The sequence below is a fragment of the Littorina saxatilis genome, unplaced genomic scaffold (genome assembly GCF_037325665.1).
Source record: "Littorina saxatilis isolate snail1 unplaced genomic scaffold, US_GU_Lsax_2.0 scaffold_443, whole genome shotgun sequence".
NCBI classification, from domain to species: domain Eukaryota; kingdom Metazoa; phylum Mollusca; class Gastropoda; order Littorinimorpha; family Littorinidae; genus Littorina; species Littorina saxatilis.
In genome coordinates, this window is record NW_027128551.1 from 28796 (window position 1) to 36255 (window position 7460).

At 39.2% G+C, this 7460-nt stretch overlaps 1 long non-coding RNA gene across 1 annotated transcript; it reads right to left on the bottom strand.

Moving 5' to 3' along the window:
• Positions 1–844: 844 nt before the first annotated feature.
• Positions 845–4890, bottom strand: LOC138956908 (uncharacterized). Its single transcript, XR_011452863.1, has 6 exons — positions 4403–4890; positions 4065–4106; positions 3458–3514; positions 2652–2748; positions 1993–2039; positions 845–1045 (listed from the first exon to the last, which is right to left on the bottom strand). It is a non-coding gene; the product is annotated as an uncharacterized lncRNA (long non-coding RNA).
• Positions 4891–7460: the final 2570 nt, after the last annotated feature.

A 7460-nucleotide genomic window follows, 5' to 3' on the forward strand; every position in this document is an offset into this window, starting at 1 on the left:
TGTGCACATAGGATTAAAATATTAAAGTGTACAGAATAAAAGCAACATATGTACAAAAACAAATCTCGTGGTTCTCTTGTCAAACCCACTGTAGTAAGCACAAAATAGGAGAGAAGATTTTGGAGAAGGTGGCTTAACCTACTGAATTAAATGATCAAGAGGATTCTAAGCATCCAGTGCTAAAGCTCTCAAATCACAAGACATACACACTTGTTGTGGCTATCCGAACTGTTGATTTAAAACAAAAACATACCTACAAATTGTAAACATCTATTACAAAATTATATATATTGTATGGATCTGTCTTTGTAAAATATACTGTACAGAAAATTTTAAATAATCTGCACAAATCTCGTGGTTCTCTTGTCAAGTAGTAGGCACAGAAAAAAAACAACCTGTGTTTTGTCTTGTAAATTATACTTTACTAAATGTGTACAGTATTCTAAGAAAAGAAAAATTCTTCCTTTTTATCATATCAATTGCCTCCCTTGAATTTTATTTGTAAAATAATTCTGAGAAAAAAAGCTTTCTACTTAAAAGCAGTGCAATCAAGAAAATGGGTACAACCTGTGTGTATACCTTTATTCCTTATTCTTTTTATTTAATTGAGGATGTCACTACGCAGTTTTACTGATTTAAAAAAAAATTCGCTTCAAATTATCTCCCTTGAACAAACACTTCTTTTTACAATTAAATTTTGTTTACACGAAGAGGTAGTTTTAAGGCTATATACAAGAAAACAATATTGCAACCTTAGATGTATTTAAATTTGGACTAATTCCATTAAAAAAAAATTCAAACTATAAAATAATGATCAATCAAAATAAAACAGATTTTTGGGCTGTGCACAAGCTAATAGGATAAAACACGAAAGTCGTACCCAAGAATCGTCAAATACTTTTGCTAACAGCTATACTTAAACATAAGAAAATATGATCTGCATCTCTTGTTATGAAGATGATGGCACTGGTCCACCGAAGTGCATGCCATATATGCTTTACTGTGCGCTCTCCCTCTCAATGGTCTTTCTCTGGCTGACTCGATTCTGAGGAGATAAAAGAAAACACATTCAGTACAAGCTGTAAAAAATAACAACAAAACTAGTATTACTTAAAGTAGCTGCTGGTTTCTGAGTATTTGATTGAAGGCCCAATCCGACTTGTAAGAAGTTTGCCCGACTGTCGCAGATTTGGTCAGGTAATTGCATGGAGTAAAATCATGCCTCAATTTGGTAACATACAAACTGCAATATTCTAAGGCTGTGAGTGTGAGAATACATTGGCGCCACTTTTTAAAAACTTTCTTTTTGTGTGTGCGCATGTTTTAGTGCCAAAAATGAATAGGCCGAGTGCTCTCTCTGCAAAACTTGTGTGAAGCTTCAGAGCTCTATCAATGGTTTGAAAGAAAAAACATACTTTTCCATTTTGACGTTCTTGTTCCATTCCCTGTGAAATTTACTGTCCGTAGGTTACCGGATTTTGTTAATGTCCGTGAAAACCTCAACTATTTATTGCTGAGTGCCTATTCCCCTCAACGACCTAGCACTGCTGAATCCTGATTCTTCCCATTGTTTGATTCTGTAATGAAATTGTGTTGTTGGTAGTTATGTGAGCTTCTTCTTGGGGGGGTGGGGGGGGGGGTGGGGTGAGGGGGGGGGGGGGGTTTATTAAACCATCATATCACAAAGTAAGACTTCATTGTAATGTGCAGATATTTGTTCAGGTGCCCACCATTTTCTATGTGAAAACATGTTGCTAACTAACATGAACCCAACCATAAAATGTGATGTAGGTGAGTAGCCCATCTAGAAAAAAGAACCTGTTCTAATTCGGAATTAGAACAGGTTCGTTTTTCTAGATGGGCTACTCACCTACATCACGTTTCATGGTTGGGTTCATGTTAGTTAGCAACATGTTTTCAAATTCTCATCAGGCAATCACGGCTGACACTAAACACAGAACAGGTGGGAAAGACATAATTCAATTTACTCACCTTCCTTGCATTGTGAGACTGGCCATATGAATCTGCTGAAGTAGTTCCTGCACATATTTAATCAAATATTCATCTTAATAACGTGTTAATATCGCTTGTTCTAGCAAATCAGACTCGACAGTTTTCTCAAGGCTTGCACAATTGCAAGAGCTTGCCTGTCCCCAATCATAACAATCAGAAACAACATCTCGTAAGCAAGTCTTTTTAGGGTATGAAGGTTTTCATATGATGTCTGGGGGCATGGAGAAACAACTTACAAAGTAGAACATACACAACCAATTCCAAACAATTTAGGTCACACCATAGTTTAACTCACAAACAAACAACATAAATACAATAAACAGTCTGCAAACGCCTACATGTTGTTGACACTAGGTGTACAGAAATAAAGAAGCACATTAAAACAGGCTTTGTCAAGTAAACCATTACAGCAAAAGAGCAACAGCTGATGATCCAGACCACAAAAATGACATGGTTTCCCCTTATTCAGTTTGTGATTGTAGTCATATTGACGATGCATGACTTCAGTTTTTTCTAAGTAAGTCTCTTGGTGCGATTACGGATACATTCATTGTCACAATTACGACATGCTAATGTCTAACCTGGGTAAACTTTAATTCATGACTTTTTTTTAACTGGCATAGACATTATGAGCATACCAGAATTATTTTCCTGTTAGACTGTCTTCTTCTTTTTCTCCTTCTGCGTTCGATATTCATGGCTGTCATATCGTCAGGTCAATGGCTGCCATGAAGTCTGCATAAACCAATTAAATAAATAATTAAGGAAAAAAAACACCCTTACATCATAATAAATCAGAACCATTAAAACCACCCCCACCCATCCAATAAAACCTGCATACAAAAACACTTCAAAATAAAAAAAATGAAAATATTTAATTCCACTTCAAAAATAGTTGTTATGCTTTATTTTCATTATCTCTTTACACACACAAAAATTGCTGTGCAAATCTTTTTAAAAACATCAATGCCCGAGACACCAGTAACCTGTTTATGTTGTTGACCTTGTAGCTTTTCAGTTTAAGAGGCTGTTCAAAAAACCGTTTCCCTGGAATCTGCACTATGATAACCATGAATAATACCGTAGGGAAAATATTACATCACCAAGACCTAAAAAATAACACCAACCGACACTCCTCACCCTTATTTCACCCACTATGCCAACCCAAAGACTGGAAAATAATAATCAAATACAGAATGAACAAAAATGCTTGATTTCATTTCTTCAATGATAAGTTGAAAATCTTCATTCTTCATAATAATGTTATTGGCATAATGTGTAATTACCACAATTTACAGAGTTTTATGAAAAAATTCTTCATAATAATGTTATTGGCATAATGTGTAATTGCCACAATTTACAGAGTTGTATGAAAAAATGATGCGATAAAAATCAAAGGGAAAACATTTGTTCATAATTGTTTTTATACTGATACCTTATTTACCTTGTGGCTTGTGTGCCCCAGGTTTAGGAGCTGCTCAAACGTCCATTGCTCCTCAGTCTGCAAGAATTTAAGCGATGGCCTGAAGAAGAATGGAAAAAAATCCTTTGTCAGCACCCTGTGTATGTGTGTGGGTGGGAATGTTAGATAAATAGGCAGAGGGGGTGTGTGCAATAGCTACCACGCCTAATGCAGTCTGCAAAACAAGTGCAACACTTCTACAGAGCTTTTATGATACAAAGCTTCAAATAAGAAACACATTACAATCAAATGAAAGCTGAGCCTGTCATTGCAAAATAAGAAGGAATATACAACAATCCAGTGGCATGTAAAATATTGTTCCTTCAGAAAGATGGCTCTGGCTCTGACAGCAGAAACAATTTAACTTGAAGTTTGAGTCAAAAATTATTTCTCTACATTAGCGAACGTAGGCTACTTGCAGTTATACCCCTCACACATGAAATATTCACAGATTGAATAACAGTTTGTTCCCAATGTTGCTTCCGTGTATCGGTTAGATCCATCTCGGTTAGATCCATCTGCAGAGTACGGATTGTCATCCGTTTAAAAAGGAAAAACAATCAGAACTTGTCATCAGTGATCAACCTACCTTGCAAGAGTGGGGTGAAACACTCACTTCCTGCCAACATGTCTGCAAAAAAAGGAAACAATGCCAATGAAAGCTTAAAATGATTCTTTTGTTCAATATGTGTACACGTGCTTCATTTCTGGGGTGAAAGTGTAAAATATATCGATGGATTGATAGAACAATATAGCCTCAAGTTCACCGCACCAAAAAAACCTTATCAATCAACATTGTCATCACTCGATCAGCTATTCCATCTCTTTCATGTGTGTGTGTGTGATGGTGTGAGCGTGTGTGTGTTTGTGTACGTGTGTGTGTGTGTGTGTGTGTTTGTGAACAAGCTTTGAAAAACGTATGTTTACCTTGCTCTAGATCTACTGATTTTCGTAGGCGGAGACTTCTCTGCCGTGAGGGCGGCTTCGTTTCCCTGGCAGAATTCAACATCTTGTACAGATCTGCCGGTGATTTTCTTTTCCTCCGCTTCGTGAGTCACTTGATCCACAGATTTAACGAACATTGAATGTTCTTTTAGTTCTTGTGACGGAAGTACAATCAAGGAATTAAGTGGGCATTCCTGAGTCCTCTGCTGGCTTCATGTCCACAAAGTAAATCGCACAAACTTGCAGGGTTTGGGGGGTAGTTTATTACTTTGAAGAAGAACAGCTAGTCGTCGCTGCCCGTTCAGCATTCTTCGCGCGACTTTTGCAGAGGAAGGCATATGCAGTTTTTTTTTCCTGCTGAATGTTGCCAGGGTGCACAAACTGAGAAAGCATTCCCGATTTTCCACAATGTTCTACTTCTTTAGAGTCTTTTGCACAACATGATTTATAACTAAGCTGCCAGTGTACGTCTAATTCATGATGCCTACCTGACAGCTGGGTCAAAAGTTACGTTCGAGAAAATACTCGAACTAAGTTCCAAACAACTCGAAGAGCAGACATAACATGTGGGATTTTGGCAAGCGGAAACGACGTAGATCTAATGTCATTCAAGGGTGTGGGAATGTCAAGGCCAGTTTTTGACTGGTTTTGAACTGAAGTTGGGCTCCGAATGGAAATAAACACTTCCTCCAGCTGCGCGCGACCCATTGATAACCACAGTTCGAACTGGTAGGAAGATGAACAGGTCTTGTGAACTGGCTACACACTGTTACGGTTCAAGTTTAAGTTCAAAGTAAACACTCAACTGAGGTGGCAGGTAATGGCGGACTTGACTTCCATCATAACCAAATATCACTCTTCTGACAAAAAACCGCAAATGCTATGTTAAACCGGAAAATACGTAAACCGGAAAAGGAAGCGCATCAAAACCAAAATGGCAGCCCCCATGAAATCCGAAAGGTCACGGAAAAAAGTCGTGAATAGTCTCTGGCTCTACTTTCTGTCGTCCTTGACATTCCAAAATGCACATGTATCTGCCGACCGGATGTGCAAGGGGAACTACCATGCTTTTGAGAACTTGAGTCGTTCAGTGCTGTAGCTGAGTTTTAGTCTCGACTTGCCGAGACTATCATCACAGCGTCATAGATTTCATGAGGTCTGTCGTCCATCGCGTCATATTCTGGGGACTTAATCTGTTATGTTTCCTTCTATTCCCTGTTCTATTTCTCTCTTGTGATCAACATGACAAGCCCTATGTGTTTGAGAGTGTGTGCTCGTTGGTGCCGGTTCTCTCGACTAAAACAAAAGCAGGGCCGGACCAAATGAGTTGTAAGGGGGGGGGGGGGTTCCTCCTTTTTTGGGGGGGCAAATCAGCGAAATGGCGAAGCCACAAGCGCACGCCTGCAAAGCAGGCGCGCGAACTAGGGGGATCCGGGGGCATGCTCCCCCGGAAAAGTTTTGAAAAACGGTTAAAATCTGTGCAATCTGGTGCATTCTGGGCCTTGTTTTGAGGGTTAAGAGCAGCATTGGTTTGGTGCTAAAACTAGTAAAAAAAAAAAACACCACTCAAAGCAAGGTACATGCTTTTTCCAGGGGTGGGGTTCCGGAACCCCTGGAACCCCCCCCGGCCCTGGGTCCGGCCCTGAAAAGTCAAACTAGCAATCGTTAAAAACCCAGTCCGTCCGACCAGCACTTCTATGTTCAGGCTATGTTCATGTGAAGTTACAGGCGTGCTCGGTACACACGCCCTTATCGGTACATCATCGACTACGATTGTTCTCTGGACAAGCTGTTTAATGCATTTTGCGAGTATTTCTAGCTCTTCTGCGGCGCAGTAGGCCCTATAGACGATGAAGGTGTCCAAGATCTCAGGAGATGCGTTTGTAACCACTAGGTATTCAGTCAAATCCGTGTAGGAGGTTTTCAACTGACGGGGACAACCAAGCCACCATTATGCACCGACACACACACACACACACACACACACACACACACACACACACACACACACACACACACACACACACACACACACACACACACACAAACACACACACACACACACACACACAAACACACACACACACACAGTAAAGTTCCTCCTCAATATTATTATGGCAAGAGAAAAGACGGAATTATACACTGCAGACTAAGATTAGAAATGAGCGATTTAAATGATGATATGGTGAAACGCCACTTAAGTGATAACCCGACTTGTCAGTGCGGATATCGAAATGAAAATGTTGAACATTATTTATTATTTTGTAGTAATTACGATGATGTCCGAAGACTAATTATATGTACCGAATGATCATCAAAATGTACAATGTTTATTGTTTGGTCTGCCAAACCTACGTTTTACCAAAAACATTGAAATATTCGAAAAGGTACATAGCTTTTTAAGGTTAAGTGATAGATTTTGATTACCCTGTGGTCACCATGTCAATGATCCAGTATTTGATTATTGGCAGGTCATGCTGTTTTACGATTTTACTGAAGGTCAAGTTTTGAGTGAATCTTTTTATTAAAGGTTTTTCTGTGTATTCACATGACTAACCTCAGCTTAATTAGTTTGTACGACAATGTAAATGAAATTTTTGCTGCTGCAGAAGCATTGATCTAGCAAGTCTGTGAAAGTCTCTCATCGTCTCTCTGACCCCCCCCCCCCCCCCACCCTCCTCCCCCGGAATCTCCCCGATATTGCAGTCCTTCCCGTCCTCTGTCACATCCTCTAATTCTTTTGCTGCATTTTGTTCCTCTTTTTGTGTGTGTGTGTGTGTGTGTGTGTGTGTGTGTGTGTGTGTGTGTGTGTGTGTGTACAAATTGTATCTTGTCTGTCTTGCGTTCTCATAAGGGTAGAAGTGATTCTACATGTATGACCTTGACATAACGTGAAATAACAATTCCTATCTAGATGTACATATTTATAACCACACTTAATATAAGCTTAGCTTGTTGTGTGGCCACAAATGTTTATATCGTATATATACATGCCACCCTGTAATTCATTAATAAAATATCGTTTAAACCAAACACACAC